We start from the raw sequence: 11,187 nt of genomic DNA on the forward strand, positions 1-11,187 counted from the left end.
GGACTGCTCTACGATGATTTGCCCAAGAAAGGCGGGACATTCTGTACAATATTTCAAACTGATTGGACGATACGGCATTGTACACGCTTGTTTTGACCAATCACGGCCACGGATGAAAGTGTTGTCTTCGTTCTTGTCTTAGGAAAAAAACAAAACACAAACATCTTTACCAGCTAGAAATGAATGAAGCGCCTCTCACTGTTCAACATTCAACAAGGGAACGGTGAGTTAATTCTGCAAGAACAATTATTATTGAATTAATTGGAGAGTCCATTCGTCCATGTTAACTCATTGCCTCCCAGCCATTTTCATTGAAGAAACCCCCTTTTGACAGATTTTGCAAGGCCCACAGAACATTGTGTTCTATTGCTATAAAAACATGGAACCTACAAAAAGAAACAGTAGTGTCTCTTCTTCCATCAGGAAAAAAAAGTATATTTGTATCTGTTTCCATTTTGCAGCCTACACTACATTACATTTACATTTACATTAGAATATAGCTAGGTTTAATCAATATTCACATTCCTGGTGAAAACACTGACAGACAGAGCTTGTTGCAACATGGCCCTGGCTGATCTCTTATACTCTGCTGCCACCTGCTGGCTGTGTTTTTAATAACTACCATTGCTTTAAGCCACCTCTTCATGTCAGAAGCTGCATCAAAGCCTTCTGTATGCTCTTGCATTAAAAAAAATAAATAAAAAAAAATAAAAATAAAAAAAATAAAAAATAAAAAAACATGTTTAAACATGTTTTTGGGAGTGAATGACAAAGTATTAAAAACGTTTTTGGGCTTGACGAGGTAAGTTTGTTTGTTTGCCCCAGCGTCGGCGCTGGCTTCCTGGTTTTGTCACAGCTGCATGGCCCGCCCCAAACACAATGTCGCTGTGATTGTTCCGTATCGGTGGAAGTCAACGGGCTCGGTACAAGAAATATTCTCCGGAGTTTATGAACTCACAAGTACCGTGAGAATTCATCTTTCAAAGCAAGGTTACGTGCCTGTTTTCCATGTCTCTAGCCTCCAACACAGCTAACTCAAATGAACAGCTCATTAGCTGTAGAAGCCTGATAACAATCCTGTTCATCGAATCAGGTTTGTTATTGGAGGGAGACATGGAAAACAGGCAGTGCCTATCGAAGACCAGGATTCCCTACCACTGCTTTAGATTGTCTTCAGGTGAGTAGGTTATCAATAGTTTTTTGTACCCTGCGATTGACTGGAGACCAGTTCAGATGAGATAGGCTACATCACATCTCATTCAATTAAATGAATTTATTAATTAATTTTTGCTGAGCGTGTGAACCGTATTGCGGTCTGTTGCTTCCACTTCTCATCCCACATGAGAAGCAACCATGGAGGTGAGCCGCAGTTCACTAAAACAACTCTCCAAGTCAGTTTACTTTCTCACCTCCACACCATTGTTGCTTTTCAGGGTTGGGACCTAATTGACTGTAATGTGCACGGATTTTATTGGATTTTCCCATGTCAGCAGAACAAAAACCTGTGGAGCATGTGTGCTCGCTGTTAAATATAAAGATGTTGTGTTGAAGTTAATATAAAGTTTTAAATGTGCAGTGTGTGATGGAGTGTGCCTTTGTCTACATTGTGGGGCCCATGCACTCGTGTTTTTCCAGGTTTAACTACCGTTGTGGGGACCGACTTGAAATTGTGGGGACCTTTTGGTGGTTCCCACAAGTTCAGACCTCTTTTTGAAGGTCAAGGGTTGGTTTTAGAGTTTAGGTTTGAATTGGGGTATGGTTGAGGGTAAGGAATGAGGGAAGGCAGTCATTTTTATGGTTGAGGTGAGCGAAAGGGTTAGGGAAAGGCATTATGTCAATGAGAAGTCCCCACGATGATACAAACACAAGTGTGTGTGTGTGTGTGTGTGTGTGTGTGTGTTTGCTGGTTTAGGGGTCATGTAACGTGATAGTAACTTAAAATTTAGAGATGTTCTCATGACTTCTAGGTGAGACACCATTTTCTATTCTTTCAACTGTGAACTCACTGTTGAACGTAACCAAAAAAAAAATTCATTATGCACAAGCACTGTATGTTCTAACCAGAAACTTTTTCCAGATCACAATGTATTTTGTTAGGGCTATTTAATTAGGTAAAGGCATTAAATTATACAACGTGAATACTGTATATCTAAAGAACACTTTTCAAGTTATTGCCTCAGACCACATCTACACATAACTCAATTGTACACTTATAGCAATAAATCCTTGAATAACCACTACCAGTGAAGTCTCTGGGTCAGGAAAATGAGCACCAAGGAACAACCTCCGGTGCTCCTTTGAGACCAGACCACAATTGTTATGTGCACCCATGTCCATGACCCACCATTGTACACAACACGTTCATTGACACGCCTGAATATATTCTTCAGTGGTGTTTGCTCAGCTAAGTATAGCCAGTTGGTGCGTTCGTCTACTGATGTGTACGTATGTGTAATGATTATGTGCAAACCAATCCAATGACTGCCATTACGGGCCATTCATCGACTCAATAGGGATCCTTTTAATGTCACAGAAGGCTTGTAGTGAATGAGGAGAGGCTGCAAGTGAAAACCTAACCAAATGTTTGGTCAAGCTAATGACTTAAAAGATAAGGCTTTCTAATACTATTTTTCACTTTTTCTGATATATCACAAAAAAAGTTTCAACTACCTTCTACGTGGTCTACACTCCTTGGGGCAAAGGTAGATGTTTTCCTAAGAAGAATTTTGCCTTGTAAGAAAAGAATATTTACAGTGAAAACACAATGACACCAAGTTAACACAGGATGCTTTGGCTTAGACGCACACTCCAGATGGATGACAACAAAATCCCCAAAATATCATTTAAGTGGAAACCAAGAGATGGAAAGAGGAAGACCACATGGAAAAGAAAAATAAACAACAAACTTAAAAGACAAATACTTTTCATGGGAGCAGGCACACACCAGGCCCGAGACAGAAAGCATTGGAGAAAAAAAACTGCCCATAGTGAGGATGTTGATGTCACATGATATAATTGCATTTTCAACTGCCTTGTCCTTTAGAAAAAATGCCACATGCTACATTTTGTGCAAAGAAACATAATATTTTTCCTTTTTTTTTTTCCTTTAACAGTTCAACCTTAGCAGTGGTTTGTGCTTCATTGACCGACAAAACTAATTTGTAATTTCTCAAACTACACCATTGGCTATTACTGCTGAAATGATTGCGATACTGCATTAGATGAATTGATGACCAATTATACCGCAATTAGCAAATATTGTATATACACAAGTAAATAATCACAAAGCGGGCCCACTTGTTAGTTCCAGTGCGTCGAAGATTGGATAATGACTTGCAGACTTCCACGTTGAGCAATGAGCGAGTGCTGGGACTGTTAACCTTGAACCAAAGCATATAAATCTGAACATTTCTCATCATCCAAACACATGATCAAAACAACCCCTAAAAGGCCTCAAGGAGGCTAATGGCAGATGTACGGCACAGTGTAATGGAGCGCAGATGAAAATGCGAATGTAGCCTTGGAAAGAGATCCGTTTTTTTTTTGTTTTTCTTTTTTCTCATGTTTAAATATAAATCTTGTGTTGATGTTAGCCTTGCATGCTTGTTAAGTCTTGCGAGTTTTTAAAGTGAGGTTAATGTTCTTTTTAGCACACTCTTCTTTTGTGAAAATGCTAATTAAGTCTTAGCATATCAGTGTGGCATGTGATGTCGACAAACACAATTATCCTCTCACACCCCATGTTGACAATTTACACTGTTAGCTAATGCTAATCTGTGTTATCACTAATTTTTAAAGCATTCGGTACAAGTAACGGTCTTTCTCCTAATAATGGCTGTCTCTGACTTTCTGTCTAAAGTGAAGTCTCCCAAAAGGTGTCAGAAATTTAACTAACCACAATAGGTGCTTGAATGATGCCCCTCCTCCATTCGTGAACACAGCAGACATCGCCAGGCTGTTGCCATGACGATTTTTTTCATTAAACACAAAGATCAGCAGATCAATGTTAATTGGTGCAATGGTTCAGTGCGAAAATAAATACCTGTTAACTGAGGAAGGTCTTGAGAAAAAACGATTTATTTATTTTTCTGTCCACAAGCAGAATGAAGTTGTTACTTTCATAATGAAGCCTTGATAGTTGTTTGCTAACATTTCCAGTTTACAAGCTGTCACTGTATAAAAGATCTGAGTACTTCACAGTAACATATAACCATTGCCGGTTTTGTGGAAACTGAGTTCTTAACACTGTCGGAAATATGAGGCCACCCGTGTGAAGGGCTCTTCAATAGAGTAACCAATTAAAATGATTTACTGAAGTGTAGCATGTACATAAATATAATAAATGCTTTCAGGCCTTTGGGAACCATATGGAGGTACCACATTTAAAAATCGGAAAAGCTTTACTTCAGTGTGTTTTGTTAATTTAATTCCACAGATGTGCGCCGTGTTTTCTCTCAGCATGTGAGGAGAGCATAGTGGAGTGTGAGGGCAGGTCTATATAGTGTTTGACTAGTACATTCCACAGCGGGCTTTTAGAACAACATTCCCTTCATGGACCTCCTGGCACAAAAAATGTCAAGTGCCCTCAGCCACTGCTTGACGATGCAAACGTGTGTGTGCCCTCACATTGCACCTGCAGACGCTGCAATGGAGGCGATTGGAGTTGATTGGATTCTAAAACCCGCATCTTCACTCTTTGTACAACTTACTGTTATTGATGACATTCCGATATTTAAAGGGTAACATCACAAGATAATGAAAGATCTTATAACTTCATGTGGTTAATTGCACACTGATATGTGATGTTGTTAGAGGAGAACTTGGATGTCAATGTTGGGGTAAGCATGACCCAACACTTCCATTGTTTATTAAATGAATGAAAATTGAAGGATTTTACATTTTATTCTTGTGTTGCCTGTCATAAAGTAATTATACTTTAAGTCATAGTAAATTAATTATACTGTAAGTGATACAAAAAACCAAACCTTTTATTTATAGTTGTGGCAATAATTACAAGCATAATCCCAAAAATAATAACAGCTGAGGAAAGTCATCCTGAGACGCTTTCATGAAAAATATGACGATGTGGTTTGTTGCACATGAAATTTTGAGCTTTATACTAATGAACATTGATGGGGCTAGTGTAAGTATAACAAAATTTTTATTTATTTATTTGAATAGGGACAATGCACATTAATCAACAATTTACCATGTATATGTGCCCAAGGCTATTTTTATCGACAGTCTCTTGGGCAGATATAAGAGCCAGCCAAAGATGAGAGACATAAAATCACGTATAATTTACAAAAATATACAATATTATTATAAAAAGACATTTCCTTTACAGGTGATAGAGCTAAAACATCTCATCTCTTCCCTTCAACGAGAGCAAATCTGCCCAACTTCAACCACTGTTTGTGTTTTGTTGTTGTTGAAGACATGACTGGACAATTCCATCGTTTTGTAATTATTTTTATTTCATTGACAGATTTTAGAATAGGCAAAATAAGAATTAAACACCCAAATGCATCATGCACTACAGTAGTGTGGCTTTAGCATACATACAAAAATATTCACATATTTTATACAGACCAACAAGTTGTAAACTGGGTATGTTTGCATACATAATACAATGTTGTTCACACAGTCATATAGTCAGTAAAAAAAAAAAATCAGGTAAGACATAAGATGTTGTCACATTTGTCCCGTTTGACAATACCGGCACATTTCTATATTGTGGAATCACATACATTAAGTAAAAAAAACAAAAATATTTTTTTTTTTTTTTTTTTTTTTTAAAGGCAAATAAGAACCCCCAAACAAAAATGTAAAGCAACAATGTTCCAACGAAAAAGCAAAACAAAGGTAGAATTTAGCCTTTAGAGGCTCACTGAGCCTGCTGTCACACATGGCTTCAAAATCTCATGTTAGACTTTGCCGGAAAAATGTTGGTTGAACTCCAATTGATATGACTTTTGGGTCTGCTCCCTCTAAGGAACGCTTTAAAATGAATTACAGTGCACGTACTAAACGACAACATGAGTCTGCTTGAGTCTGGTTTACCTTAATAAAAACATTGAGAAAAGCTTGCGTGGGACACACTAAAAGTCAAATAATTTGTTGGTGTTTTTTTCTGTGTGCCTTGCAGCTGGTGCACACATGGTACATTTGTCTTATTAGTGAGTTGGCTCTACTAAAAAAATAATTTGTCATGACTCACAGTCAACAACACTTGCAGCATGTGCATGCCTTTAAAATAAATGTCTACAACCAAAACAAAGAACAGATCAATTAAAATCATATTTACACCACCTACTCATGCAGCACAGGTGGCAAACTAACTATTAACCTACAAACATAAACATTTTTTAATTAATACCTCTTTGACATTTGCAATGCAAATTTAAAAAGTAGTAATCAAATTAACAGCGTTATTGTCTACTCTTTGGTTGGGGTTCTATCAGTTTACGTTCTTGGAAAGTTCATGCACCCGAGAATTTTCTTTTATTGCATGGGAGTGTCATTTTTGAAGACAAGGCAGCAAAGATTCACTCCTACAAACATCTGCAAAATCTCAAATTTCCACCGAAGCTGGGGGAAAAAAAAAAGAAAAAAAAAAGAGAGAGACTCTTCCCACGTGTTTTCTGTGTACTTTTAAGAGCGCATTCCTGTTGGGTTATTTTGTTGGATCGAACTGGTGTTTTCACTAAACCACCATTCAAGTTGTTAGACAAAGTGTAATTTGAACTATAATACAGAGATTATAAGAATATTAATAGTCATGATAGTCTTGTGTGACGCACTCAGCCTGCGCTCTGAAGATTTGCCATTGGCTTGTGTATGATGTTGTCACAATTAACTGCCCTTTTATTGGTTGGTCTTAGAACTTCCTGGTTATTTAAACTAGCTTAGCTATCTGCTAACCATCAAATAGCCATGATGAACGACTTAACAAAGTCTATGTATGGGTTTTTATATTTAGTCACTTGTGGCCATAAGTGAATTCAGTAAACCTTTAACAGACTTTGACTAAGAAATGGACTTTGGGAAACTTGTGCCATACTTGGAACTCAATTGGTGGATGAACGTTCAAGGACATGTCGTGGTGGCAATGGGGGTGTTGCTTTTTGTGCCCCTTCCCCTTTATGCCTAAGATTCTATATTGAAATGCATTCTAAAAGATAGTGCTTATTTATGTACTGGTGGGATATGCACATCACTGTTATGAGTCTGGTTAGAAGGCCAATAACGAGGGTCTTGGGTTTGCTTTGCTGATGTTTAATCAGGTTGAATCCATAGTAGACAGTACGTGATGCTTCAAGTCAAAGTGTGGTCCTACAAACAAATAATAATAATATACCAATGTCTAAATATCATAACACACCACAACACAAACAGAGAGATGAGAACAATATCAAGTTCTAAATACAAAAGGAAATCCACAATGATAGCATTCCATTAAAAGTGCTTGTAAACAACACGTGCTAATGAATAGCAGCACTTGTACAGCGGATAAACAGTTCTGCAGAGTAATCTTTATAAAAATAAAACATGTCTAAAAGGTGCCAGTGTGGACTCTCTACAACAAACCTTTTGGGGGCAAACTTAATTTCCGTTTCACTTTCTCAGAACTGATCTTCTGCTCCATTTCCACTGTCAGCTTGACAGGTGTGTCAGTTATTGTGGTTTGTTTCTTTTCCTTTTTGTTAACGGGAGTTTTTGTTGTCTGGCTTTTGGTAAAGGTTTTGTGAAGGTTCTAACTAACGTTCCTCAAATGTGGCCAGTTTTATGGCTAATTGTAATCCTCTGTGACAAAGACCTAATGTGAATAGACAAAAAATAAAAAATAAAATAAAAGAGACAAGGGACTGGAAACAGGAGTGTTGTAGCATGCCAATGTCCATTGTCCCCAAAGAAAAAAATAAAATGTATTTATGTTGTTTCCACACACACACACACACAAAATATTTGTTAGTCTCCTTCTTTTTACACCTTGTTACGCCCGTTGAGTTCTTCACAGTTTTTGCATCTGCCTCATCGATTTTGTTATTTTCTGCTCTTTTAGCTTTGTTTTCTGATTTTTCGTCTTTCATGATTGGACAAATTGATTAATCCAGGTGTGTCTGGCCATTTCCGTTGTGGTTACTGAGGTCAGACACACCTGGATTAATCACCTTGTCCACTCCTGAAAGACAGGAAATGAAGGAGTGTGATTGAGTTGAGGAAGTAGTGGATTTATGCAAAGAGCCCATTACTGCAATTAGGGGGAAATATTGGAAACGACCCTCAAATCTCAACACTGCAGTTTGAAACCAACTGGGAATGGCAGCCATTTTATGAACTGCACATTACCAGGTTGTCAAAAGTAGCCGAATACTTGCAAAATTTTCCAAGCAAGTTCTTACAATAGCAATGATCTCCAAGTTCCGTCTTCGAGAGCCCCCATCTAGCCCGTTTTCCATGTCTCCCTCCTTCAACACAGCTGAATCAAATGATCAGCTCTGGGAGACCCCAGGACTATAGCAATAATAAACGTTGAATAACAACATCCATCAAAATTGAGCATTATTGTGTTTGTATTGGATTGCTGTAGATAGTGTAGGTATACCGCTAATGCCATGGTGACATAGAGTTATTTTTAGAGAGTTTGGAGCCTCTGATGTTGCTTAGGTTTTGGAACCAAAACACACAGCCATAATCCCAATCAGAGCCAAACTAAGCTTTCCCAAGTGTTCCGACTCAGACTAGTGTGATGCTGTGACAACAATGCTATTGTAACGTAGAGACACAGACAGTCCACGTCGTACCGCTGTTGACATTTCACAGGGACAGTCACGGTGTCATCGCACAACTTTCTCACACCATTAATCAAATAAGAGCCTGCAGATGATGTCAACAGATGAGTGTTATGCAATGGGTTGATAGTTGTGGATCTGTCTGTTCTCACTAAAAAAAAGTTGTCACCCTGGGTGGCCTTTACTTCAAATCATGTCTCCTGTCCTGTGTGATGTAAGCAAAGACTGAAAGTGAAGTTTGGGGTAAAAGCAATGGAAAATATTTTTAATTACGAGCAATTACGTTTGTAGTTTTTCTTGTCATTGTGTTTTTTGGGGGTGAGAGGAGTCATTTTTGCTACTCTTGAAATGAATGAAAATTCACCAGAAGAGTAATAGATGGCTGATATTTGAACATGGACATTGCGTGTTTGAAGCAAATGAAGCAAAAGCATGTGCACTACATGGTTGCAACCAGCTGTAAGCTGCTCTTGAATGGAGGAAGGACATGACATCATCTATGGGAAATTGAGCAGACAATGGCATCGGTAGCATTATTTTGCGCAGTATGACATCAGATGGAAACAGGAATGCAGAAACTTCAGAGTAGTAATTTGGCTTCCTCAAGACAGCGATAATGGCAGAGGGTGAAGACCTCGTCCTTGAGGGATGTTGTTGTTGGTTGTTGATCATGGACATTGTAAATATAGTTTAAAATAGTGGGGTGTCAATAAAGTAAAAAAATATTCATATGGAAAATTGATACTTAGCTCAACTGGTGAAATTGACATTTGTACAACAAGGGGTTTACCTATGGCAAATGACAAAATAATCATGCATTTAAACTAGGCAATTAAATTTTTTAATCATAATTAATCACATGACTTCAATAGTTAACTTATGATTAATCACAAATTTTACATCTGTTTTAAATGTATAATAAAATGTACAATAAAAATGTTTGCTAAGTTTTCATACTCTTGACATAAAAGTAGAGAAAAGTATTAAACTAATATAAATATGGCTGCAATTATTAATCATTGATACAGTAATTTCATGATAAGTCATAAAATTGAGTTAAAATTTAAAATATGTACTGTACTGTACTGTAAATGAGTGTGATATTGATTTGTGTTGAGGTATTTTTTCTGCCACTAGATGGCATAATTGCATTTGTAAGATGTTGGTAACAGCTCAGTGCATTTTTCTTTTCATATTAAGAGCTAGCTCTAATCTTTAACATGAAGTAACTTGTGAAATTCTTCACATTTTTAAAATGGTAAAATACAACTTGACCCCACCAGTCTCCACAAATATATGCATTATTATTAAATGTATTACTTCTAAATTTTGACGTGTACGCATCTGCTGTGTTGCGACCGGAATTCCCCCAGTACAGGTGTCCCAAGTAAGGGGCAGTCATTATGAAAAAAAAATTAGTGGTGTTACAGAACTTTGAATTAACTCAAAATGAACACACTAATTTGAACAAACCTAATTTAAAATCATCATCAAGATAGTTAACAGTCATGTGGACAGGCTGCATTATACAGTTGATGGCTAAACTTCACCTTAAGATTCCTGTCTAAGCTTGAAAACACTGTAGGGCAACTTTGTCTCTGAGCTGAAGGTCTAAGTCAAACATCTGGTAACAGACTTCTTTACTTTCGGGTCTAAAAATGTTAAGGTGATATTTGAAACATCACCAATTAACAAGCGGCTATTTGCAGACAGTTTTCAGTATGACCATAATTGAGGGTTGGACTATTGGGCCACGAGGGGAGGTCACATGTGCCGGCAGCGGCTTTTCAAGGCATCTGTATGATTGGGAAGAGGAGAGGCGGCCAGCCGCACAGATGGTTTGGCAAATGAGAGTCATGAGTGCTCTTCAATTGCGGGCCTGTGCTTTGCGGGCTCACAGATGGAGCCGAGCAGGCTGAAAAAGCTTCTCGCTGTGGCTTGTCTGATCCATAAATGGTACAGATGGCCATGTGAGCAACTGCTTACATTTGGGCTCGCTATAGGGGCGACAATGTTGTCAGTCTTTTGGTAGGGCCTCTCAGATGGGAATGTCAAGAGATTCTTGGTGTATTACTATCTGAAAATATGAAGTTTAACATAGATTTTTATTTTTATTTTATTTATTTTTTTAAGTGTTTAAATCAACAGCCTCCGCCACATGGAGATCATACAAAATTGCCATTACAACCATAAACTTGACTTTTTAATCAACCAATGCAGCCATTTTGCCACTTGTTGTCATCTGAAAATGACATCACATGGTCTAAGGGGTTAGGTAACGACCAATCACAGCTTTCCTGTTTTCTGGGTTTGGTCATGTGATGTTCAGAAGCTGTGCTGAGTTGAAAAATGTTCAACTCGAGAGTGGCATTGCTGTGGCGTCAGACAGTGC

The sequence above is a fragment of the Festucalex cinctus genome, chromosome 11, assembly GCF_051991245.1.
Source record: "Festucalex cinctus isolate MCC-2025b chromosome 11, RoL_Fcin_1.0, whole genome shotgun sequence".
Classification (NCBI taxonomy): Eukaryota; Metazoa; Chordata; class Actinopteri; order Syngnathiformes; family Syngnathidae; genus Festucalex; species Festucalex cinctus.